The sequence below is a fragment of the Excalfactoria chinensis genome, chromosome 1 (genome assembly GCF_039878825.1).
Source record: "Excalfactoria chinensis isolate bCotChi1 chromosome 1, bCotChi1.hap2, whole genome shotgun sequence".
Lineage (NCBI taxonomy): Eukaryota > Metazoa > Chordata > Aves > Galliformes > Phasianidae > Excalfactoria > Excalfactoria chinensis.
In genome coordinates this window covers 70,036,291-70,064,146 of record NC_092825.1, presented here as the reverse complement: position 1 = coordinate 70,064,146, position 27,856 = coordinate 70,036,291, and the positions used below count along the sequence as shown (strand labels likewise).

The 27,856-nt window shown below is 39.5% G+C and overlaps 1 protein-coding gene across 5 annotated transcripts in view; it reads right to left on the bottom strand.

Annotated features, from left to right (window-relative positions):
* The window catches only part of FAR2 (fatty acyl-CoA reductase 2), a 137,569-nt gene that overhangs the window by 94,378 nt on the left and 15,335 nt on the right, over window positions 1-27,856 (bottom strand). The window contains exon 1 of one of the 5 annotated variants that reach the window (XM_072326379.1): window positions 13,304-13,392. The exons of the other annotated variants lie outside the window; for them this stretch is intronic. The gene's annotated coding sequence lies outside the window, so the exon portion shown is untranslated. Of the gene's footprint in view, window positions 1-13,303; window positions 13,393-27,856 lie in introns of those variants that run through there. 5 annotated transcript variants of the gene reach the window in all.

Sequence of the window (27,856 nt, the reverse complement as noted above, 5' to 3'; positions counted from 1 at the left end):
AATGAAAGTTCTCAGGCAGGATCAAGACCTTTGGGAACATGGAAAAAAACACAGCCAAAGGAGTCCACAAAGAAATTTACACCCCTCAGTGCACAGAGTTAAGTTGGCAAGCCAGAAAACTGGTGTTCACTGACAAGCTTTGCAGTAGGTCCTGTCTCAGCACAGGAGGAGCAATTGTTGCAGTGTCTGAATTTCAACTCAGTGCCACAGTCCTGGGCATTAAAACAACCTCACACAGACAGCATATGTGCCCATACTGAGGCAGATCCTTCAGCAGAGCTGCAACTGTTTTCCAGCATGGCAGGATGCTGCTGTGTGTTAATTTTCATGGAACAAATGCCACTGGCTGACAAATGTCTCATTTTCCCTATAGAAACACACAGAAACCAAAGCAAGGAGAAACTAGCCAGACTTTCACGAGGAATTCTCTGTGCAGTGTGAGAAGGGCAGAGGAGACACCAGCATGGGGATTGCCTGCTTCTGGAGAGAGAGTGAAGAAAGGCAACAGAAAGAAAATGTAGAATGTAAAATACATGAAAAAGATAAATCATCCAATTTCTCCTGACAAAACAGCAAGACATAAAGCATTTCAAAGAGATCCAGTGGTATTTCTGCCAACACTTAAAACTTACCATTATGACTGTCCCTGTGGGGATGCAAGCACATTCCTGACCTCTTTAATCCTTGGAACTATTGCTTCTAGGCAAGACAGGAGAAGCATGAAATTATGAGGCATAGCTGACTGCCTCTACTGTTCCCATGTGGGACAGCTTAGGACCAGGGGCTGAAAGGCCTAGGGGCTTCAAGTGAACAGTAGGACTACTTGTCTTGCCCCTGTATCTTCTGACAGTTAAGTGTCAACACAAGAGATGGGAAGACTTTTCTTGGGATCAACAAATGCAGCATGCAGGCAGCACAAGAGAGGTGGTTTCATTTGGTCTCATTTTTTCTGAAAAAAGAAAATGCAAAAGCCCAGCTAGTTTAAACCTAGAAGCTTCGCTAGCCATATGAAAACAAGAAGTGTATGTTAATACGTAGCTCTAAGACAGGAGCTAGAATTCTCAACAGACAGTAAAAGATTTGGTTGGAATAGAAAACTAAGATAAACCTGCTGAACTTAGGTAGGCTGAAAGTGAAGATATTTTGAATGCTGCTACCAGTAGAAAGGGGAAGACAGTGCTAAGTGTAGCTTCTGTCCAGAAAGTAAGAAAAAAATGTTTCAGTGCATGACAGCAGCAAAGAGAATAGTCTGTAGGTCTTTCAGTGATTGACATCTGAGTATGAATGGAAAGAAGAAGAAGAAAGGAATGGAAAATCATTAATTCAAGGATAATATGGTTCCTGATCTTCTAAATGTTCAAGAACATTTTAAGATTATTTTAAAGCACTTGAAGAAACCTGCTGTAATTAGTACCAAGTTTGATTTAGTGTATGTACATTCCTGCACCACAAAACACCTCCTGCTCCTTAAGCTCTCCATTCAAAATTCGTATCCTCCCGCTCTAAATAAAATTTATTCTTTTGTTTTCTTTTCAATGACTAACAGTTAAAATCTTATTTATCTGATTAGAAATGTGTGGCAAACTAGATATATGTGTCAACTTCCTATGGCTCATGAGATTCATATCCCTGTGAAGAAGCAGAGCCAGCCTCAGGTCATCAGGACAGTCCTTATCTCTCAAGCAGGAAAGCTCTTGCAATCAAGGTTTCTTGGCTCCTGAGCCAAGAATACACATGACAGCTCTAAGTTGTGAACACTATGCTAGCAAATCTTTGCATGCTACAGAGAGCTACAGGAATATGTGAACAAAGACATGCACCATATTTCACATGCTCCCAGATTTTTTTTCTGCAATGCCTCATCTACCTATGTCTACAGCCTTACAGTGCTGTCCCGAAGCAGCAGCTTTCCCTCAGCACTCTTCTGCTAACATAGATGTAGCTAATTATAATTAAGAAAGTTAGTAACAAAACATACCAGAGATGCAATACCTCAAAATAAGTGGAATTCACAAATGCCTTACATTTTGAAAATATGAAATGCTACTGTAGATGCTGTGCTAATGTGCACAAGTATACAGAAGTGTTAGTGACCCCTTCATTTCTTTTTAGGAACCTTTTCCTCTCTCTTAAAGATCAGAAATTAACGTTCCAAGGTAAAATAGCTGTGACTACATAAGCATTAGCATTTGATCACATATCTCAAAAGAAACAGTGTGCCACTAGGGAGCATTCTAAATGGAAGGATTTATCCATATAATTTAAGAAAAAATGAATTATCATTCAATTCCTATTTGTAGAATTTCTTTATGTATTTTCCAGGAAATTATGCACTTTTTGACTTTTATATAACCATGTGATCTTGGAGACAAAGCTGGCAGGCTATAAATGTCAAGTAAGCTTAGGTAGTTTAGAAACTGAAACACTAGTGATGTGCTTCTTAGTTTTTAGTTTCACTGCACTAAAACACCCAGAGCAGGCTCACCCTATATTCCATCTCTCTATTTCATGTATTTTAATTTTGAGATTCAGAACATGCTCAACAGATTTCTGTTAATTTGTGCCAAGAAAAACACACAACATTTGCATTTTAAGTCAGTTGTGTTAGGCCCCAGATCTTCAGTATGCACTTAAGTTCCATGTTGGCTCTGCACTGAGCTCGAAACACATAAATGCAGTAAAAACATTAAATGACTTCCTGCAACAACTTCTTCTAACAACGAATGATGAAGAGGCTACCATCATCAAGACAGACATTTCACATATAAGTGGGACTGAGGGACTGAAAAGACTGAATGCAATATAGTAATATTTTGTACTCAATACTAAAGTAGTATAAAAAAACACTTATAAAGAGAGTGGATGACCTGCTTCTTATAAATCAGTCAGGTCTTTTTAAGTGGGTTTTTCTTTGTTTTTAAGAAGTTTAGAAAACTCCAGGATCCAAATTCATGTTAGAAGGCCAGAATTTATAAGGACTGAAGGAATTCAAGTATTTCACAGAACGAAGAAACCACCATCAGAAATTAAGAAAATGAAAACTGTTAAGAGAAACCTGAACTAGAAGACAAATGATAAACTGGAAGAGAAAGCAAATAAGCCAGTCTTCCAGCTGGCTGTGAGATGGAGAGTTGACAAGCTCCCATCAGTTAGCCAGGTGTCAAAAGCTCCACAAAAGGTATTACAGCCACTAACCTCTACACAGCACAGAGATGATATCTAATTGGATTAGTACAGCGGCTAGAAGATGTTAAACAGAAGTGGCCCAAGCACCAAGCCCTGGGGGACGCCACTTGTCACCGGCCACCAACTGGATTCCACTCCATTGACCACAACTCTCTGGGCCCAGCCATCCAACCAGTTCTTCACCCAGCGGAGCGTGCGCCCATCCTAACCACGGGCAGCAAGCTTCTCTACCAGAATGTTATTGGGGACAGTGTCAAAGGCCTTACTGAAGTCCAGGTAGACCACGTCAAAATATCTGAGCTCTTAGATCAATTTTACACCATAGGAATTATTATTTTTTTAATAGCAGATTGACTCTTTCAAAGTCACAGGACATGAAGCTTAACTGTGAGGAAGATTTTGAACATTATAAACCTTAACTGCAACATTTTTCCAGTTCTAACCAAAGACAAAAAAAACTAACACACTGCATTTCAAAGGAGAAAATAATCATTGATCTTGTATTCCTGGTGTCAAGCTAAATGCAGAGGTTTTGGCAACAGCTTCAGGATTAATTTATTTTTTTAGAAAAAAAATTGCCCTTTCAACTTCTGCAGATCAGGCTTTTGTGGGCTCAAGTTGTGAGCTGAACTGGTTTACAAAACACCTTGACAAAGATTTGTGCTAGCACCACTGAGGGTGGTGTTAGACAGCAACTGAATGGAGAAGCAGAGGCAAAAAGCAAGGCAAGAAAAAGCGAGAATTTGCTTGTCTTGTATTATTGCCAAACCCTTTCCACTGCATCTTGGCAGGAGCATTTCATCTACCTTTTCATTGAGATACCTTAACTTTAGAATTTAGCAATTTTAGCAGTTACAAGCACTTTCCCTGGTATTTGCGTGAAGTCTCAGATGAAGAATTTCAAGTCATCTTGCAGTCTCCCTGTGGCTACTTTGCCAGTGCTCTGAAATTCCTGTTCAAAGCCATCCTTTTCTTTCTCCTTTTTTATGCTTTAGTCCAACCTGCAGTGTTGTCTTCTGAACTGGCCAGCTTATAATAGGAACAGATCCTCCATGGCCACCAACCAAGAAGGAAACTCTAGTAGTCACCATCAGCCTTAACTTGCTACTTGTTTGAGACAGATTCAGCAAAGGAGAAAAAAACAGAAGTAACAGTGGAGGATCACTAGGAGGGAACATCTCAGTCCACCAAGGAATAGAAGGCGTGGCATCACCTACTGAGGAAGTATGTAGAAAAAAATGGCTTACCTGAAAATAAATAAATAAATAAATAAAAATAAAAAAATATCTCATGGAGAAGCTCATCTACACTCAGTTAGTTGAGTCAGGAAAGTCAGCCAAACTCTCCAGAAATGTAGGGAAAATAAATAATAGGACTGAGACCAGCCAATCTCTCCTCTTATTTGCCATAACATTTGCAGGAAGGAGAAAAGCCATTTCTTATTATGAATTCAAATGCCTTCAAGATACATTGGACACATACACTCAGAGCATACCATATAATGGGAGAATTACAGCAGGTACAGACAAGTTGATGTAACAGCTAGGATGAGGCAACATGACCAGTTTGTTTTTTTTTTTGCTTGTTTGTTTGTTTGTTTTATTATTTCACAGCCCTTTCTAGAAGGTATAGCCTAGTCTTTACACAACAGGTTTAACATTTTCTGTTAATCTGACATTGAATGAAAAGATGAGTCCCTTATCAGAAAATTTTATCATATTTCAAGTTTCTGTCTACAAGCAGAATTACTATGCATAGAATACAATCTATTAAGACAATTTAGTTCTCTTTCCGTAATGTGTAGGAAAAAGAGCCCCTCTATTCCAGAGTTCAATATATCATCATTTTCACTGAAATAGCCTAATATAATGCTTTCATGTTCTCATCCATGATGAATTTCCATATCAAGAGGACGAAACTTCCGATTGTATTTCTTTTTCGTTTCCTATCTTAAAGCAAAACCAACCAGCCCAGCAGCAAAACCAAGAACAGCACAAACTCAGATGGGAGAAAGGCATGTATAACCTCAAAAAAGAAAGAAGGCCAAATCTGGATCTCCTGTTTGTGCTACACAGTGTGTTGCTCAGAGACCAAGGAAGGGGTTGTATGGGAAATTGGTAATTACAGCCTGAACCTCTGATTAATCAACTGAGGCAAGTATCGGGTCAGCTGTGGGAGCACAGGTGAGGGTAATTCAGCTATGTTCCCGGAAAAGGTGGAGCTTGACTCCACCTCCTCTAGATCTCATTTAGGGGCTGACCACCACTAAGACAGTATCTCTTGGAGATTGCTCCTTGGTGGAGATTGTCTCAGTGTTTTCCAGAAGACTGAAGGCATCTGTATAGGTGAGTTTTTCCCTATAAATAACCTTTTGAATATCGATTACTATCTTTATATTATTTCATCTTTCAGGGGTCTTGCTTTATACGGGACACTCTAAACTTGGCTGGACATTGGCCCACTGTATGTTGAAGGACAAATTCTAATCTGCCTGCAGTTCATTGTTCTGCATCCATCATAACATCTCACTTTAGGAATCATTTAGTCCATAAGCTAAAGAAAATAATAATCAAATGCCAATTTGATATATTTGCAAGGAGTAAGCTAATTGTTTTCTATTATTGTGACTCATAGAGAATGTATTTTAGAGACTGCTGACAAAGAGGGAAATTCATAGAAGCTACTTCAAAGGCCTTTTCTCCATTAAAGTTATATAAATGTCATCCTAATGAAGTACTATCTCAAATTAATAAATATTCCTTTCACAGAAATATTAATTGTAGGGTAACAGTTGATAGCTGAATGGAGCGCACATGTTCAAGTGGTGATCCTCACAACTTAACCTAATTAAATCTGAACTTTATAGAGTTGCATAAATGCTCTGCTTCTCTCTTTATAAAAATCTCAATAAGCTTCAGTGAACTGTTTCACATTCCGTTTTCTACCTAGACACACAGCTTCCTCAGCTTTTTATATATCAGAAGCAAATATCAGAACATGCCATAACATAGCTGAAACAGTAACTTTTCTGAAGCTACATTTACTTGGGAAAGACAGTTTAGCGATGATTTGTCATTTTCACTCACTTTTTTTTCTTCAGTTTACCAGTATGTTTTTGGTTATTATATTTCAATACTTAGGCTTTTTTTCCGCCAACAAAAACACTGAAACAAAATGCTTGTCTTGGAGTCCAGATCATTTAGAATCAACTGAGACCATCTGGTCAAATCTTGTATCATTCTGACATTGTTCTGCTATCACTTTTATTGCCATGATGCTAAACACCAGCTATAGCTTAAGCACTTTGCACTTCCATTACTACTGTCACTTGGGTCTCTTGATAGACTGCATCTCCCAAGAGACACACACTCATGTTAATAATCCTGGTAAATGCTGGGAGCCCCACTCTGAGAGATTTGATGCAGAGAAAGAGACATTAGTGGGAGCACCCCCCCTATGAGGACAGGCTGAGGGAGTTAGGTTTGTTCAGCCTGGAGAAGAGAAGGCTGCGAGGTGACCTCATTGCAGCCTTTCAATACCTGAAGGGAACCTACACTCAGGAGGGGAGTAAACTCTTTGAAAGGGCTGACAATAGCAGGACTAGGGGAAATGGATCCAAGTTGAAGGAGGAAAGATTTAGGTTGGATGTTAGGGGGGAGTTCTTTACTAGGAGAGTGGTTAGGCCCTGGAACAGGCTGCCCAGGGAGGTTGTGGATGCCCCGTCCTTGGAGGTGTTCAAGGCCAGGTTGGACAGGGCCCTGGGCAACCTGATCTAGTAAAGGCGTATGTTTGGTGGCCCTGCTAGGCAGGGGGGTTGGAACTACATGATCCTTGAGGTCCCTTCCAACCCGGGTCATTCTGTGATTCTGTGTGATTAACTAGGACAGAAGTACTGCTCAGGCAGTGACCCCAGCTCACAGCAATGGCAACTCTGAATTGCCTTACTCAGCACTTACCAAAGCACTTGTCTTTTAAAACAACTACCCTTTTAAAAATCAACATTTTTTATAACTGTTCCTTCTGCAACAAGATTATGGATTTTTTTTTTAATGCACTGAAGTTAACAGAATTCCCTGAGGGAGTGAAATGCTAAACTTTTAATCATCCCTCTTTATTTTTCTTCCTTCTCGTTTCATCTCTTATCAGTACTTTATGTGTTCTGCTAAGAAATCTTTCCCAGACAAATCTTTTACTTATGCTTTTCTTTAAACTCTCTAGTTTGCTGACTGTTACCACACAGAAATGAGGCACGGCATCATGACCTTTCCTCATGGGAGGGCACCATCATGTTTTTGTCTAAACAGATAAAACTAGCTTGGGTTTATCTTCACTTCACTTCTTGTTTTCAGTTGCCTGGGCACTTCTCATGCCCAGTGATTATTAATTGGCATCTGTCTCTACCTCATCCCTAATTCCCCACTCCCTCTGACCACTAGACCATATATCTGTGCTTCATTTTATTACGTACCATCAGCTTTTAACTTCTTTGGAGTGCCTACACAGAAAATAAAATTGGTTAGGTTGCTCATAAAATCCACTGCTCACTTTCTTGGAGCAGTGTTTCCTCTCTTCTCGCAGGCAATAAACAAGTTGCCAGATCTGGAGAATCCTACAGCAGGAGATGCTTGAAGCAAACCATTCTTCTGATTTAGTGCAATCAGAAAAGTAAAATGCAGAACCACATAAGAAAGATTAGATAAAAAGCTTTTACTTTGGAAATAAAAACTTCAGAAGGCCTTTAAATCCAATTAAGGTTTCCTGCAAATTAAAGTTCAGATAAAATTCTCCATTTTACAAACTTCTTCAGATCAACTTCATATGTTCCTTCATATTGTATATTTGTAGACAAGTACTAAATAAAGTCTCCTTTTCTTGTTTTCTTATTTTCCATTCTCTCTTCCACTTCCCTTTTTGTTTATGTGGATGCCATGTTGCATTCCCATGCAATGGCAACCTTTCAAAAAATCAGAGGAAATAACAACAAATCTTGTCCAGTTTGAGGAGAATAAGTGAGGTTATTTGCAGAAAATATCAAAATGTAATGAATTGGAACTGAGAAAAGGAGGTTTCATCACTATTTTTTTCTGTTGTTTCTTGCTTAATAACTGAAGTCTTAATAAGGATATGTAGATATTTGGATAGCAAATTATAACTTCAATAGAGGAAACATTTAAAATTCTGGTTAAGATCACAGAAAATACAAATTTACAGTCTTTATTTGCAAATTCCCATTTCAGGCATTCCAGGTGCCAGTCTCTCATGACAGAGTCTCAGGGAACAAAGTATCACCCCTGCTAGAGGAAGATGGTATAAGGGAACAGGCACCGCAGATCTACACAGCTTCATGAGACTGGATGGATACCTCCAAGGGGGATAAACCAAGCTCAGTGATGCCATCAGGAGAAAGCAGCCCGATATTTTGGGTAGATTATGCACATCGACAGCCTAGTATTTAGAGAAAGTAACAAACATTGAAAATACAGTCGTAACATAATAGAAAGCGCAACAACAGCAGAGCAGCACATGAGGATTTGCTTTCAGCACAGTTTCCCTTAATTTTGTAGATAAATTAAGAGATACATTAAGAGAATAGGTGGACTACAGGGAACACCTAGAAACTTCCAGTTGTCTCTTTCACCTATATGACTGTATTTCCATAATTACTAATCATACAGTAATGACTACATTTCATATTAATTTCCCTTCAAAGAAGACAAAGAAGAAGACAACAAACACAAAAGGAGTGATAGAAGAACAGTATTACTGTGTCTTTGATGCACTGTTATAAATGGTATGCTAGCCTACAAGTGCGTACACAGTGCAGGCCTTAGGAGCAGTTTTTATGACCACTTATTAGAAGAAAAATAAAATTGAAACTCAGCTCAAATTATTCTGCAGTTCAGGCAAAAATAACAAAAATAAACAGGCAGAAATTCAGATGAGGTTTCCAACCTATATAAAGAACTTTGCATGAAAAAAAAAAAAAAAAAAAAAAAAGTGAAAATATCTTTAAAAACACAAAGTTTTATGAGGTTATGCAACTTCTCTGTCTATTCTTAATTAGTGCTTTAAACAAACATCTAGGTTCTCTGTAAAACAAATTTTGGTTTTGGACAATAGATTTCCATAGAGCCTAATAACTATTTTGGTCAGAGAAGCTCTCCTGAGATGTCATAGTCTCCTGTCTCAGCCTGTACCCTGGAAAACAATTCCTTTTCACTAAGCACTGACAGCTTAATGACAGGCTTATGAAAACCCAAATGAAATATTCTTATCTTCCCAACATCAAGAAAGCCTCCGAATAGCTCCTGAATGACTCAGATAAGGGAGCGTTTGAGCACGAGGACTGATTAAGAAAGAAAAAGCCTTTGCCTTTGCTGCCTGAAAGCTATAGCCCATGACTAGGCTTGTTCTGCCCCTTTCACCCTGAGTAGCTATTAACATCCTTCTGGAGTGCCATTTTGTTCAATTGATAACTGAAAGTGTACTCTGACTGCTCCAGTCACATTTCCATGCAAGTTTCCACAAAAGTCTGGGAAAGGTGGTGGCTCCCTTACACTCACAGTAAGTGCTCCTCCTTATCCTGGCCACTGTCCCTATGGATCTACTTGCTCACTCAATGTCAGCCACACAGACACTCCACCCTACTTCTTCTCCCCCTCTTCCCTCTGCTCCTCCCCCAAAATAAAGACCAAAATTTGATGGAAAGAGATTTGTTCTCCTTATACAATACTACTCTCTCTCCCAATGGAATATATGCAGAGCTAAAACTGTTGGACCTTAACTTTTAGGTTCTTCAGATGCATGAGTAGAGTGACCATATTACATCACTCTACTGGTCCAAAGAGAGCCATGACATGAGAAAGGAGAAGCACACAATGTAAGAAAGGAGAACTTCCTGGCAGCAAATCCCACAGTTCACCTGTGAAAAACACTCAGGACATGAGAGGAAGGGTCTCTCTCCAGTTCCATTTGTGCTTCTCACTGAGAAGTGGGAATGAAGAACCACATTTTCTTCTCATTCAGCAGGTATGTCAACAAGAAAAGATCTTTTACTTGAAATGGAACAAGAACAAATGGGATTTGGGAGTGTAAAGAAATCTTTCCTATAAAGGTAATAATATCAACACAATTGCCAGTCTGACCTCTAACTGCTAAATGAAGCAGGTTTTTTCTCACCTGGAAAAGACTGGGAATTAATTTTGCAAGGGACAATTTCCATCTGAAAAAGACAACTGCTGAGAAATGGTATTGTGAGAAGTTATAAGAGTTGAATTTCCAGGTAGCTCCAGAAGATTTTAATTGAATTAAACTGCAGAATACACATCTTTATCAAGAAGTACACAGTATGCACTAGAAGCAGACGTACATAAATATTATTTCCTGTCACTCCATAGATTAATCTTTTCAATCTTTGACATTCCAACATATTCTCAGCAATTTCATATGGAATAGAAGAAGGTACATTTATCTACTTTCAGAATGACTGAAGGTGCAAGATAGTTTGCTGTATTTTATTACAACATGTTCTGGCAATCAATTTAACATCACAGTATGGCCTTCAAGTACAAAATGGTCTCTGCTAGACTAGATCCTACACTTTGACTCAAATCAAATCCATTGCACATTTCAGGGACACCTTTATAGAAAACCTGATACATAAAACTCATGTGAATTTTACCAAGTTTTTCTCTTTTTTTCCGTTCTAATCCAAACAAGCTAGTTTGAAACTCACTGTTTCAAGGCAGAGAAGTACTGGTATACTTAGTTTTGATTTAGGCAATGTGAAATTAAGGAGTTTGATGAAAGATGCATAAATGTAGCCCAGGAGATGTCAGGAAATCAAATGGGAGAAAATGAAGCAGAAAAGATCTGCTATCATGAATTTCAGTCTTCCACAGGATCTGTTCAGTGCTTATTAATTCAGGCTGGTATAAGGATATACTTGTTTCCAGGTACATTCCCTTTGATTTATTAGAAGCACTGTAAAAGAAGAAACTTCTACAAAACACACAAAAAATGCTTGGTTGCTGCTCCAACTACAAATAAACCCTCCTTCTTAGCTGCTCAGTGAGAATAGAGAAACAGAAAAGAGCTACCCGAGTGGCCGAAGACTGAAGTTGAGTAACAATGAAACAGAAACTGAGTTCATATTCTGCTCTGCAACAAAAGGAAACCAGAGGAAAAAGTGCAGGAAGAATTAAAACAAAACAGGGGTTAATGTACTCTGTGTTTTTGTTCTCAAACTATACCTGAAAATAGGTCCACAGAAGACATCTGGAAGTAGAAAAGATAAAAATTTCCAGAACTGGCAGTAGAATCAGCTCCACATCTCTGAATTTAGGAATAGGGGATTTTTTATTAGTTGCTACATTAATAAAGGATGAAGCTCATTATTTCTTCCTATAAATCTCCCAAATGCCCAGCATCATTTTCCCCCATCTGTACGATGGAAGGAGGCCAGCTGTGACCATACAGGATTTGATTCCCTTAAAGCTTCTATTAGAAGAATACATTGCCCTATTAAGAAAAATCTTCACTTGCATTTTCCATCTACTGTGAATACAGGCTTCTTGTTACCTGTTCAAAGACCAGCTAGAGGACAATGAGATGATCTGTGAATGTGCGATGGGAGGGTATGACAGTGCAATAAGTGAAGATATCCAGACAGAGATTGAGAGCAACATCCTATGGGAAGAATGCAGTGTGAAACAGGAAGCCTTTGGACAAAAAAAAAACAACAACCAACAAACAGCTGGAGTTCAATTGATAATTTATTAAGGAGAATCTCCAGAGCAAGCTGGAGAAAGAATAAATTTGCAGTGTGAAGCAGAAGACAAGGAAGAGTTAACAAGGTAGAAAGTTCAGCATCCCAGCTGTATATTTTGGGAAGCTGTGAATAGAGGGCAGAAGGCTACAAAGTGCAAGAAGAGGGAATGAAGGGATGACTGTGAGTGCTGCAAGAGGTTGCTGAGGACTAAATAAAATTCTGGGGGTGAGAGAGGAAAGTCAAATCACTGGTCTCTGAGGGGCCTTCAGAAAAATAACATCTGAAATACCAATTTTCTAACCAAACTCATTTTTTCAAAGACCAGCTAGGAAGCCTATCCTGCAAAGTTTATATGCTCAAAAGGCATCATTAAGCACGTAGGCTCCTATCACTTTGAATCTCTTCAGAGGGAGGAAAACAGGAACAGGATGACGCAGTGACTCATGATTTTCCAATATTAGCTATGAAATTCTGTAGCTGTAGAGGCTGAGACCTGCATGCTCTACTACTTCTAACTCCAAAACTAAAATAGCACAAATTATCAGTACAGCTGGACAGGCTATGTGCTTACTTGTTCTTTCCTTAAATCCACACTTAGTTTAGAAAGGTAACAACAGAGATTGGTGTTCTGTTTCAATATAATTACAACCTGAGACAAGAGTTCCTCACCTGTCCTGCTGGTGAAGATGCTGTAGCTGGAGAGTTAAACCCATTTAGTTAAACCCAGGCATCTAAAATAACATTGAATCTGCAGTTCTTCCTACTCCAGAAGTCTGCAAATATTCTCAGACATTTGGTATACCAAGATTTCATCAGCCGCAAAGTGGAAGAGAGGCACAACAGCAAGAAAATGCAAGTGGTCCAAATGTATTTTCCTTGATACAGAAGGCTCAGAAGCCAGATGTTACTATGCTGATCCTAAAGGGGCTGTTACTACCAGTTGAAGGCGCTGTGGAGGAAGTGATCCCAGTCTTCCCCATGTCTTCCCAACCATTGCTGAGCCTAGGAACATTCGCAAGCATTCAGAAAAGCTTACATTTTTAAATCAGAATTTGCTGGACAAACATACCTGGCAGATTCTGTGAATAACTTCAAACTATCTTTGCATATGTACTGAAGGTAGAACTGGAGAAAAAAAAAAATTAAAAAAAAAATAAAAATCTTTTTCTGTTACTCTCATTTTCAAGGAAGGGAGAAAGGAAAATCTGGGATATTACAAGCTAGAGAGCCTGGCATCTGTGCCTGGGAAGATCACGCAGCAGATCGTGCTGGAAGCTATGTTAAAGCACATGCAAGATGAGGAGTAATGAAACGCAGCCAGCACAGCTTCACCAAAGCAGATTGTACCTGACCAATCTGGTAGTCTTCTGTGAGTGATGTCATCTACCCAAACTTCTGCAAGGCTTCTGACATGGTTCCACACCACATTCTTAACTCTAAAATGGAAATATGTTCATCTGAGAGGTGGACTATTTGGTGGATAAAGAATTGGTTCAGCAGTCACAGGCAGAGGACTGTGGACAACAGCTGGATGCTGGTGGTAAGTGCTGTCTCCCCCAGAAGTCAGTCTTGGGACTTAAGCTCTTCAACATCTTTATTAATTATACAAAGAGTGGGACTGAGTGTGCCCTCAGCAAGTCAGCTGATGACACTAAGCTGAGTGTCATCTCCCTTGGGCAAGGGACTGGCTAGAGGACTGTGCCCAACAGGTAGTGGTTAATGGAGTTAAGTCCAGCTGGACCTGTTACAAATGGTGTCCCCCAGGGGTCGGTACTGGGACCCATCTTGTTTAATATTTTTACTGATGACCTAGATGAGGGTACTGAGTGTACCCTCAGTAAGTTTGCAGATGACACCAAGCTGGGAGGTGGTGTCAATCTGCCTGAGGGTAGAGAGGCCCTTCAGAGGAATCTAGATAAGCTGGATCAATGGGCTGAGGTGAATGGGATGAGGTTGCTGGGTTCTGCACTTTGGCCACCATAACCCCATGCAGATGCATGCCCCAAACCTATTTGGGGCAGAGTGACTGGATGACTGTGAAGAGGAAAGGGACCTGGGGGCCTTAGTTGATGCTCGGCTGAACATGAACCAACAGCGTGCCCAGGTGACCAAGAGGGCCAATGGCATCCTGGCCTGCATTAGAAATAGTATGGCCAGCAGGAGCAGAGAGGAAATCATCCCTCTGAACTAAGCACTTGTGAGGCTGCAACTTGAGTACTGTGTTCAGTTTTGTGCCCATCACTACAAGAAAGACATTGAGGCCCTGGAACATGTCTAGAGAAGGACAATGAAACTGGTGAGGGGTCTGGAACACAACTCTTGCGAGGAGTGGCTCAGTGTGTTGAGACTGTTTAGTCTGGAAAAGAGGAGGCTCAGGGCAGACCTCATTGCACTCTACAACTTCCTAAAGGGAGGCTGTGATAAGGAGGGGTTCAGCCTCTTCTCCCACCAACAAACAGGACCTGAGAAAATGGCCACAACTTGTACCAGAAGAGGTTTAGAATCATAGAATCATAGAACTACCCAGGTTGGAAGAGACCTTGAAGATCAAGTCCAGCCGCAGCCTAACCATAGTACCCTAACTGTAACAACCCTCTCCTAAATCATATCCATGAGCACCACATCCAAACAGCTCTTAAACACATCCAGGGATGGCGATTCAACCACCTCCCTGGGAATCCTATTCCAGTACTTAACTACCTTTCTGTAAAGAAGTGTTTCCTAATATCCAACCTAAACTTGCCCTGGCGCAACTTGAGGCCATTTCCCCTCATCCTGTCACTTGCCACCAGTGGGAAGAGACTTGCCCCACCCTCACTGTAAGCACCTTTCAGGTACTGGAAGAGGGCGATAAGGTCTCCCCTCAGCCTCCTTTTCCCCAGCTTCCTTAGCCTCTCCTCGTAGGGCTGATTCTACAAGCCCTTCATGAGCCTCGTTGCCCTTTTCTGTACCTGCTCCAGTACTTCCATGTCTTTCCTGTGCTGAGGTGCCCAACACTTAGATTAGACATAAGGAAAAACTTTTCCTGTCAGAGTGGTCAGGCAATGGAATGGCTGCCTAGGGATGTGGTGGAGTCGCCATCCCTGGAAGTGTTCAAGAGGTGTCTGGATGAGGAGCTACAAGATATGGTTTAGTAGCTTGTGGAAGCAATGGTAGTGGGAGGATGGTTGGACTAGATGAACTTGTAGGTCCTTTCCAACTTTGTAATTCTATGATTCTATGAGTGAAACAGTTGGTACAACAGAAGGATTGCCAGAAGGAGATGCCATCCAAAGGGATCTGTACAAGCTTGAGAAGTGATCTACTTGAACCTAATAGATCCAAAACAATGCCAAGTGCAGGGTGCTGCATTTGGGTTGGGCAGATACACATACAGATGGGAGAACTCATTCAAAGCAACTCTGCACAGAAGTAGTTAAGGTTCTGGTAGATGAAAAGCTTGACAAGAGCCTGCAGTGCGTACTTGTAGTCTGGAACACTAACTGTATCCTGGGCTGCATCAAAAGAGAGGAGGCGTGGAGCTCATTGTGTCACCATTATGAACTTCTCTTCATTCTTTTGCAACTGCCTAGAAACAAAGGTGTTGATTTGCATGTTTTCAGTTGCAAGTCATCTAACAAACAGGGAGGTTATTCAAAATCTTTCTTGCCCAAAACATTCCATGCGGCTCCTGAAGGCATTACTTCATTCTCTTTGCAGAAGCCCTCTATGATCTATGATTTTGACATTCTGATGTCAAAAAAAAAAAAAAAAAGTTGAATTGCTACCATCCTCTGCCATGAACCAAATGCTGTGAGGGATAGAAAGCCACTGGTGAGAATACTGAAATAAACACCACTAACCAGTTTTTAAACCAAGAAACTTGAAAAAGAAACACGACCACTTAATCTGTCCTCTTTCAGCTGGTAACCCTGCCTCTTCTCCTGCAGCATGAGTATCTAAACTCTCTGCTTGCCTGGGCTGCATATTAAATATATCCTATAAGTTCATATATAAGTAACAAAATTTCTATTACAAATTATTAAAAAATAAAAAAAGAGGACAACAAAAACAGAACTAGCAGAATATTTGACCTTATTTTTATAAAACTAATGCAATAGCCTGGTTTGATGAAAGCAGTTGCAAGCCTGAGTTCTCAAGGTGCTTGTCAGAGATTTTATCTAATTTTACTCTTTTTGTTTCATCCTTGAAAAACAGTTACTCACAAATGTATTCACTGCCAAAAAGTAATGACATGTATAAAATGTGATTGTGAAGCAAGTGGTATTTTTTTTCTGATAAAACTGGTTCTATTTAAGTCTAGTGAAGAGACAATGATATATATATTTTTTACTTGAATGTCTGATTACAACTTCATATATTCAACTTGAAAACTTGTAGATATTTATGTGACTGAAAATAGAGTCAAGTATAGAAAAAGAGAATAATGATTTGGAGATCTTGACAGATATTCTCAAGTTCCTTTATCAAAATGGAAAGCAAGGCCAGCTGTTTTTTGCTACTCACAGGACTCTGTTTAGCCAACACATCAAAATGCATAAAATTATTTGTCATAACTTGAGTTTGCCATAATTTATTTAATTTTGAATGCCATTATGGTTTGAAACAGCATAGATAAATCAATTTTCACCTTAAAGACGTTTAACTCATTTAAATGAGTGGTCAAATCCACCAAAAACGCTAGATCTGGGAGACAGTTTTCATCTCCAAGTTCTGGCACACATTTTTCTTTTGATTCCACACATGCCTTGATTTTGTTTTGCAAATCATAAAACCTTTTTAGCATTCTAGCCCAGCTTAGCCACCTTACTTCAGGAAAGTGAATGACATTTCCTGATTCAGTACCTTGGACTTCATGAAGTTCTCAACAATGCACTGTGTGGGTTTTATTTCAAATTGAGTGTGTGTGGTGACTACAAGAGGCAGTTAGTCGTGCACCGCACCTACCCCTGCAACAACATCCATTCCAGCTGGAACACAGCTACCCTCCAGAACTAGAAGCAATGCAGCCAGTTCTAGGCAGTTCTACACTTCATTAACTTTGCTCCTCTAACCCAAGTGCCAGCTGGCAATCTGAGTGCAGTTTAAACAGTGTAACTCACAACATCCTTCAGCACAGCTATGAGTGAGCACAGGTACCAGCCTGATGATTGGCTGCTCTTTGCACTGCCTTCCTCATGCAGCACATACTCCTAGCTGCCATGCTTTTTTTTCTCTTGGTCTTGTAGTCACCTCCTTACATGAGGGACAGCATTCATCTCAGTCACTGATGCCACTATAAGTACTGATATGGAGCAAACTAATCCCTCTGGTTTGCCTGAATTCAAACATAGCAGGGCAGATTTCAGTGGGTTTGGATGTAAGCACAAAACTTCTTTTTCACCTATGTAAAACATACCACAGAAAGAAAGCAAGCAGATGCCATTTGAGAAGGAGAATATAAGTTTGAATATGTGCATCCTTTAGAGCTGAAAAATAATTTGAAGAGAAAAGAGAGCTGGGGCGTTGATAGACACTTGGCTGAACATGAGCCATCCATGTGCCCAGGTGACCAAGAGGGCCAATGGCATCCTGGCCTGCATTAGAAATAGCGTGTCCAGAAGGAGCAGGAAGGTAATTATTCCTCTGTACTTGGCTGAGGTGACGCCGCAACTTGAGTACTGTGTTCAGTTTTGGGCCCCTCACTACAAGAAAGACATTGAGGCCTTGGAATGTGTCCAGAGAAGGGCAATGAAACTGGTGAGGAGTCTGGAGCACAAGTCTTACGAGGAGCAGCTGAGAGAGCTGGAATTGTTTACTGTGAAGGAAACTCAGGGGAGACCTCACTGCACTCTACAACTTCATAAAGGGAGGTTGTGATAAGAACAGGTTTGGCCTCTTTTCCCAGCAACAGGACCTGAGGAAATGGCCACAAGTTGTACCAGAGGAGGTTTAGAAAATCTTTTTCTCTCAGAGTGGTCAGACACTGGAATGGGCTGCCTAGGGAGGTGGTGGAGTCACCATCCCTGGCAGTGTTCAAGAGACGTCTAGATGAGAAGCTGTGAGATACAGTTTAGTAGTTTGTGGTAGCAAAGGTAGCGGGAGGATGGTTGGACCAGATGACCTTGTAGGTCCTTTCCAACCTTATGATTCTATGATTATGCTTATTTACAATGACATAGTGACATGAGTGACAGCTCATCACAACAAGTCAGTGATCATACTGAGTGTTCTCCCAAGCTTGACTCATTTGGAGACAGATAAGTCAAACCTAGATGGACATATATGATTGATTATGGTTGTAGATATTACAGTGCTAACTAATACATCACTAAAATGGAACTAAGAGCTTTTCTCTAAATTTGCTCTCAGGAACCTGTGCCCTTCTGAAAATACAGCAGAAGATATCCCAAGCAAAAGGATGGAAGAGATAAAGACAGTACGTTACTCAAAAAAAAAAAAAAAAAAAAAAAAAAAAAAAAAAAAAAAAGGGCATAGGAGGTGCAGGAAAATAGCTGTAAAGCCCTTCATAACAAATCATTCAGGTTCAAGGAGTCAGCCATATATTCTAAATCTCAGTTGTCAGACAAGCCTAAGGATTAGGGCTACATTTCAAAAATGGCTGGTTAGCTATAGGAGAATTTTCATTGGTCTGACCAAAGTGTACCAAGGAACTGCTTCAAATACAGAACTGGTACTGCCTACTGTCTGCTGGGCTGAATCCCTCTTACAGGCTTGCTTTAAAGCAATACTTGAGAAGTTATGGCAATTGATAGTGGGGAAGGCTCTGTGTCCCAGATTTAGCCTCTTCATGAGCTCATTAAAATGTAATCAATTGTGTAGCAGGTTGCTCATTCAGTTTATATACCATAAACAAACAACACTAAGTGTCAGACTTCATGTGTTGCAGAGAGCACAAAGTACACATCTTGACATTTCATCATTTGCCCTGAACACAGCCATCTTAAATGTAAGAACAGTAAGATGCATCCTATGACTTCTATCCATCTTTTTTTTAATGGAAATTGTAAGAAAATGTTGTTTGAAGCTACCAGAAACATTTAACCGAAAGCTTCTTGGTGAAAAATGAAAATGCCAATGACATCAATGTTTTAAGAGTTGCACTTTAAGTCAAATTCATAAAATTACTGAGATTAGGAAGGGAATAATGTAAATTCCTCATGCCCTAAGTATTTAATTTCAAAATTTAAATAAATAACAGCTCTGCTTTAAGATTTATTACTTTCATTGATTCCTTGGAGGATAATGGGCATACACAAGCCAAACACAGTTTATGTTTATTTCAAAACAGTTTTCTTCCTTAAATTCACAGGACAATGATAATTCCTCTCTGATTTTTCAGAGCTAGCACTGATGCACAGTTTAGCCTGAATTCTTTGTCCAGATCAGCAAACAGTCCTTATCCAACAACCACACCATCACACTATGTAAACCATCAGCCCAGAGATAAGTAATTTTCTTTCACATTAAAAAACAAACAAAAAACCCCACAACCATCCTGCTTAATATTTGTTTAGGAAAGGAAAAGAATAAAATGACTTGAAGTAGCAGCTCCCTTCAGTCTGCTCAGATCCCACATGCACACACAGAAATGGCTGTGGGGCTGCTGACATGGAAACCACCAACAAAAGAGGAGGAAACATGGACAGTATATGATGTTCATCCCTGCTGGTTTCAGATATACTCTCTGTTGCCTTTTTCTCATCTGTAGAAACTTGTGCTTTGTTGCATAGGTTAAACAGCTAGAAACATGAGTTCAAAACCCAAGTTGCAATGTGTTACCTCCTCCTCCTTAGAAAGGAGTTCAAAATATAGATGAATTTCATAGGCTTTGGCTTCACCCAGCTCATCTATGTACGAATGCAGACATTTCATTTATCTGCAGGCTTTTGTTGCCTATCAGTGCAAGGATTCAGCTTTCCTTGCCTGCTATACCTGTGCTTGTTATCCACAAGACAAAATCTTTTCTTCTTGACATGTCCCAACAACATATGAAATAACTGATACACGAGCACTAACCACACACACAGTCTGTTTTAGGGTTCTCCAACCCCTTACTGGTACTTACAGTACCAGTCATCAGTTGCACTTCGCTTCGCTAGCAACAATTACCTCTTTAGTCAATCTTTCCAAAAAAGACCATGGGAGAGATGGTTATGTGACATTAGTTGTGCTGAGTATTTCTGCCCAGACCACATGGTCTTCACAAGAAAAGAGGGTCTCATTCATGCAGCATGAGAATGCTTGCAGAATGGCATGCAGAAGGCTCCCATCTGGATCTCTTCACTGTATCTCCACAAGAATAAATAAGACAGCTCAGCCCACAGCTGCGTAAGAGGCCCCAAATGGTCTTGGCTGTATTTCACAGGTGTTACTGACTGAGGCAGTAGACTGAAAACCTTCGGCAAAGAAATGGCAGTGATGGCAATCATGCCAGATAGATGGCAAAAAGATAGAGGGAAGACTAGATGGCGGACAAAGCCAGTAACAGAAACCAAAATAGCTAAGGGAAAAACAGAATCAGTTTTCTTAAGTAATAAACCAGATTTAAGACAACTCATCTCTTAGCAATATAAAGTGCTACAGGTAACAAACTATACACAGGCATTCATTTAAGCCTCTATGTTGATTCCCATGGCATAGCACACAACAGCACACCACTCGTTTTCATTTTTAGCTTCCTTTGACAAGTACCTGCTCACAATTATTATATCCAACATCTTGGAAACATCTGCTGAGCAAAGTGTCTGGCTGGTTACAGACCTTCAGAATATAAAATCACAGAACATCCCAAGATGGAAGAGACCCATAAGGATCACTGAGTCAAACTTCTGTCTCCACACAGAACCACCCAGAAATCAGATCATATGCCTGAGAGCATTATCCAGAAGCTTCTTGAGCTCCACTTTCACTGCTGTGACCACTTCCTAGGAAGCCTGTTCCAGTGCCCAACCACTCTCTCATGCAGAACCTTTTCCTGACATCCTACCGGAACCTCCTCTGACACAGCTCCACGCCATTCCCTTGGGGATCTATTGCTGATCACCAGAGAGAGGGGTTCAGTGCTTGCTCCTCCACTCCCCTTCTTGAGGAAGCTGTAGGCTGCAACGAGGTCTCCCGACAGTCTCCTCTAGGCTGATGAAAACAAATGACTTCCAGTCACTCCTCATACATCCTTCCCTCTAGATGCTTCATTATCTTTGTAGCCCTAAATATAGGTCTCCCATCAATTAGTTCTTATTTGACACAGGTCTCCACAAAGTAGCTGCCATGAAAAGAGGCACACTGTCAAAGGAGACAAATGGAAAAAGAAAATGCCAGAAATGATTTCTTTAGTTGTACTGCTGCCATGTCACAGTGTCTCAAACAAAGCTGGTGAGCAAATATTAGACCAGGTTTGTCCCTTTACACAACATGTGGAAACACAGAGCAAAGAACAATTGTGGAACTGCCCTGAAACATGGCAACAAGGCACAGACACTGCTCCAGAACTTGCATACAGAGCAAGGTTTGCTTGGACTACATGTATCTTACTGCATTTTTACATCCTCAAGTGTTTTACAAAGTTCCTAATGTAATTTACTGTAGGTGTGAATTGCTGTACTCACAGAAAGGAGACGGACAGAAAAGGAATTTTTTCTACAGCAACCCCCAAGATGGGTGGACTGAATCCATACATCAGTGTCTTTCTTACATTTATAGCACTCATCCCAACCACAACAGCCTTATCTTCCCATGGCACAATGATGATTAGTTACTTCCTGAAAAACATATCTAAGATCATTTTTTTCCATTCATGGAGAAGGAGAATAACAAGCCACCGCATCCCATGTGGATATCGGGTGCTGTTAAAATAGCTACTCTGAAGTCATTGCCTCAAGGCATATCTATTGTCTTCATCTATACTAACTTATCTCCATACTGGAACATGGCTCCATGTCATGCACTTGGCAAACGGAAAACACTGTGCAACATGCAGCATGATTGGCTCAAATATTGTAAGCAACCAGTATGATAATAATTAAGATGCACACTAATAGTTTGAGGTTGATAATGGTTGTGATGATAGTGGCCGATTAAAGACTAGAGTCCATACATAACAAATGGCGATGCATTTGAGAAGGTGGAGGATAATAAGATACAGGGCTTATTGCTTTGTTGTTGCTGTTGTTCGACATCAAGAGGAAAAGTGGGTGTAAGATTACAGGTACTTTACAGGATGCATTGTTTCTCCTAATTTATGCCCCATGCAACTGTCATTCTTAATTATAGTCTTTCTTGGGAAAGGAAGAAGAAAAATCATTGACAAGCAAAGTTTATATATAAGCATGTATCTACCAGTATTTAAAAGAATAAATAAAAGCAGAAAGAGAACAGTGGCAATGACACTGCAGTATGCAATGACAGTGCAATATACACAGTACACAGCATAAAAATGTTTTCCCCACCCATTAGGGAGACCTTCAACTTGTGGTCCTTTCTCCAAGGAAGGAAAAAACAAACAAAAAAAAAAAAACCCAGCTCCAACTTGTGGTATTTTTTCAGTGATTAAAGTAACTTCTCTTCTACTAGTTTGGTATTCTATGTGAATTTGGGCTAAGTACCTCACAAATTGAGTTAACGCATATGCTATTTCCTGATTCATAATTATTTAGAATGGTGCACTTACAGGAGTGAAAGTATCCTTGCCAGTGGTGAAATGCTGCACTTCTCAACTCAGTTAAGAGTCTATATGCACACACACACACACACAAAAAAAAAACAAACCCACCACCAAGGAAATGGCATCACAGCTTACAGTAATTTGAAATCTGTTTTTCAGTCTGTTATCTATTTTGTCAAGTTTGTTTGCTGCACACAGTTAAGGAGAAACTCCTGTTTCCACAATTCACATAGGAAGTTGCAGCCACGGCCCACAACCCCATCACTTAAGTCTGTATTATCCAAAACTACAACTGTTCTTGACAACAACTTGACTGCTTAAAAGCAGTAGCCAGAGGGGTGTTTTGGTAGCAAAGGAAGGAAATTTATTCCATTAATTCTACTTAACATCTTATACCAGAAAGAACAATTTAGACATTACTTTTTATGTGTAACTCTGTGACTCACCCTGTGTGACACAGTATTCAATAAGCTTTTATAATAGCTACTAGGAAAAAAAAGAAATAAATCATACCTGCAAATACCTTTTTTTAATAGCAGGGAAATGTATGAAAATGAAAAAATGTATTTAATGTCTGTTATTCTATAGAAAGTCACAAGGTAGTGATCTACAATACTAATCTTTAGACATTGCAGGAGGAAGCAGGAGGAAAGCTTTCAGTAAATACCATTTATAAAAAGTAGGATATTACCTAAAAAACCAGTCACATCGCATTTCTTTCCATTTCTTCGATAGCATTAAATGCTTCTACTCCGTGTACTTTGGCAGATATTAGGAGTCAGATGACGAATTATTTTTAATATTTATGACTTGCTAACTACTTCTAATTAAACCTCTCACTTTTCTACCATATTGCTATGGAAAATCTTAGAACAGAATCAACAAATACTTCCCTGACTGACTGCTTTTTTGGCTTTAACAGAATTGGTCAAGCTGACACAGATAGGAACTTCTGAAGTTTTAACAAAGTAATCTTTCATTTTCCCTTTCAGCTGCCAGGGAGACACAGCAGTGACTAAAACCAGATTTGTTATATGAACAACCTGCACAATGGTATGACAATACCATTTAAAGAAGTGGACAAAAGCACAGTGTTTCTGATGTCTTGGTATCTTCTAACAGGAGCTTTCTCCTGCCATCACCTTCGGAAAGCATTTTTATAAAGCTGTGAAGCCTCTCATTCTGTGCCTGAACAGGGGTTAAGCACCATGGGTCTAGATCTAGGCTCAGGGCACAAATTGTAACAATACTTGAAGAAACAGTAGGAAGCCCTTTAGCACTCATGGGGAAATCTGATGATGGTTCTCCAGAAAAAAAATAAAAATAAAAATAAAAAAAATACGTAATAGTTTACCATAGATGTCAGACTATCTAACTGCATCATGATGAAAAATACGTATATATATATATCCTTGAGTAGGAAGAATCAAACAGTAAAATCCCCAAGGTAATATTCTGGAAGGATGAAATTTAAGGGAAACAATGCATCTTGTATTTTATGATTTTGGAAGCTGGAGTTGGAAACCTTTAAGATCATATAATCAAAGGTTTCTATTCCAACTGAAATCATATGCTAATAAACTGAAAGTTGCAAGTGCATTAAAACTTGTACATGAATGTGTTAGGAAGCTGTGGCCATCATAACTGTCCTTTCCTCCTCTAAACTGTAAATAATCACACTTCTGTTTCCTACTTTTAAAAATTGTTTTTTAATTATTTTTAATATCTAATGCTAGCCACAACATATCAGATGGATTCATCCCTCCCACATACTCTAAGCATGAGCCTCATGAAATTTTCATGCCAGAATTTATTAATAAGGACCAATGGAGATATTCTGACCTTTCTGTTTTAATATATTCACTTTTTAGGGAACAATATAAGATAAAACCAGAGTCCAGCATGGAAAAAAACCCCAACCCTGCTACCATTAAGTACAAACAGTTATCTGTTCAGGCACTCTGAGACTGAAGTCACAACAACCTTGGTACATTATCATTACTGAGACATAACATGAAATGTTGATGTTGCTTCTGTTGTCACATGCAATTTTCTTCTATTTAATCTGTCATGCTGGGATAGTGCATACATACTAAGAACTGCTATTTTTCACCAGAAAGGCAAACTATTACATTCAACAGAAAATAGGAATCCTTACTGCATAATGCTTACTACCAAGAAATGTTTGATATTCCTTCTATCATTTTCTTATCCTTTCTACGGTGAAAATTTTTCAAAATCCAGTAAAAGAGAGCAAACATTCTTGTCAATAATATCTTATGCTCACCAGTACAAAATATTCCTGAGTAAGGCAAACGTCATAAATGACAACATACTAAAATGGAAATGATTGCATACACCCTGCCTAGTTTATTCATCACTTTTGACTTTCATAGCAAGTATATTTCCACCCCTGAGACATGCTAGAGAGTGAATCACATGAAAAGATAAGTGGGGAAATTAAGGTTTCATGATGATTAAGAAAACAAGAGACAGAGCAGTACACCCTATATTGTATGACTGTTGCTCTAGAACAGACAAATGTAGTACATAAGCCTGAATTTATAGTCACATTTGCATTGTAATAAGTGAAATGTTTTCATTTAATTCTAAGGACCATTAATTCTAAAAACTGTTCAACTCTGATCCCAAAGTTTTTAGAGTTTTAAGAAGGGGTTACAACACCTGGCAGAGCTGTTAGTAACAACAAGCACCACCCTCCTACAGAAGTTAAACATCTCTTTCCTGGTTTGTGCAACATATGCTAGCACTATCTGCCCTGTCTTTGACAAGGAATTATTAGCTATCCACATATAGAGGCATAGCAATACTACAAACCAGACAATTTGCAAAACGTTTTTAATTGTAATTTCTCTTCAATGTGTATGTAAATGCATTGCCTTAGGCCATAAAGCACAGTGTGTAAGTGCATGAATAATGTCAGAACTGTTTGAAAAGTTTAGATCTAAAGGTAACATTTTGAATTACAGTGATTTTGTAGCTAAAGTAGTTGTTTTTAATTCTCACTGGCACTTATGAGGAGCAGTCCTTGGTTGAATAAAATGTATGACAAGAAATCATCTGATGTTTATGAATGCAGACATCATTCAGAGAGAATAATTAGAAAGAGAACATGACGAACCAATTTACTACATGCCTTTCCAACCCAAAACAAAGACACCTTCCTGAGGAATTTTTTCAGGTCCTTCTCAGTTCCACTTATAAGTAGTGAAATATGTAGGTAGTTCTGAAAGTAATGCCTCCTATCTAATTCCATGGAAATTAAAACAGATACAAAGAGAATAATAACACTGTTTAATAGAGCAAATTCTCAGCTACAAAACACTGTTTCACAATGCAGTCACCACAACTAGCTACACATTCTCACCAGCAATGAACTGTATGCTGTGCTCATAAACATCTGTATGAGTGGAGATGATCCACTGCCACTGTTACCACAGCCAAAATGCACCACCCACCACCTCACTGTACTCACATCTGCTGTTTGGTCTCCATAAATGTTCAGCAAGTGTCAATGAATTTCAATGGGTGCCGTTTTTAATGCATGGAGGAATTCAATAACACCTTTGCCTCATTCCCACTTCCATGTCAGACATTTTATCAGACTGCCCTTCTGCTGCCATCTGTTGCACAGCACCAAAATCTAATGGAATACTGGCAGGAAGATTCAACCTCTACTGCCATTTCACCAACATCTGCCTCTGACACTGGGGGCTAACATAATAAAATATGAGGCATTACCTTTGGGACAGCCCTCATACAAAGTCCTGTTTCCAGTTTCTGAAAGATAAGCATTTGGAGACCATGTAAAATAGATTTTTAAAAGTAGCTGTAAAAGCTCTGTTCAGTTGTCTAAAGGGAAGTCTGTGAGACAGTTACAGTCCTAATATTATTAGGTTTTAGTTGTTGTCATTAATCACAGAAATAATGCAGTAGTACTTCAAATACAAAATAAGTATGTACTTTTGTAATAAATACAAAAAAGTACTTCAAATTATGTAGAGGATAATGACCTTATAAATTTGAAAGTAAGCCTCTGCCAGGTCTTGTATTTTACAGTCCAGCGACGTTTGACTTCAAAACATACAGATAGAGTAGAAGTGGCATCAACAGCTCCTCTCTGTTTTCTTATTTTCTTCAAAGCAGTTTTCAGAGCTAAGTATACAGCTTTTCATAGAATTGTTTGAGTTGGAAGGGACCTTTAAAGGTCATCTAACCCAACTCCCCTCCAATGAACAGGGACATTTACAGATAGATCAGGCTGCTCAGATTCCCCTCCAGCTGGACCATGAATGTCTCCAGGGATGGGACATCCACTACATCTCTGGACAACTTGTTCCAGTGCTTCACTATCATTACCCAAAATAATTTTTTTCCTTAATATCCAATCTAAGCATCCCCTCTACTACTCTGAAACCATTTCCCCTTATCACAACAGACTCTTCTAAGAAGTCTATCCCTTTCTTTCTTATAGCCTCCCCTTCAGACACAGAAAAGGAAAGCTCAGCTCTCTCATCTTCTGTTTGTGTCAGCTGTAGAGCAACAGCAATTTGGTGTTTGCCATCACAGCAGAACTGCCCTCCAGAAATTGCATTTCTTGCCAAACCTCAAAAGAAGAAATCTCGTCTTGGCCCTGGCAGCCCCTCATAAGTCCTCTGCTCTCTATCCATTGCTTTCAGGTTGGCCCCAGCACCAGAAGATGCTAATTACCAGAAGACAAGTGAGGCTCTCAGCCCATGTAATCCCTCTTTCATGCTAGAGTTGTATTCAGACACAGCTGCAAAGATCTGCCACCTAAGTGAATATAAATTCATTCTCCAGTAGGATTTTCTGGGCGCTGATCAACCAGAGGGAATCTTCTCACAGTCTCTTTTGCCTTGGAGACAAACATGCAGTGGAAGCTGGTTATAATACATATCTATTTCTTCTAAAATAGTTTTTGAGACATCTTCCAAACATTACAACTTCCAGATTGACTACTCAAGCAACATAATTTAATCCAAGCATGCCACTGACTGTATGTACATAACAGCCTGCCAGTTATTAGAGAAAAATTCAAAGAGCAGAACAAAACAAAAGAGACCTTCATCAAGATAATTGGCTCAACTGGAAAAATATAGTAGATGAAAGAGAAAGGTTAAGCAGCAGCAGGCTACATCAACAAGTCTGGTGAAGAAAGCCTCAGGACATAAATGCTAGGCTATTCCCACTCGTAC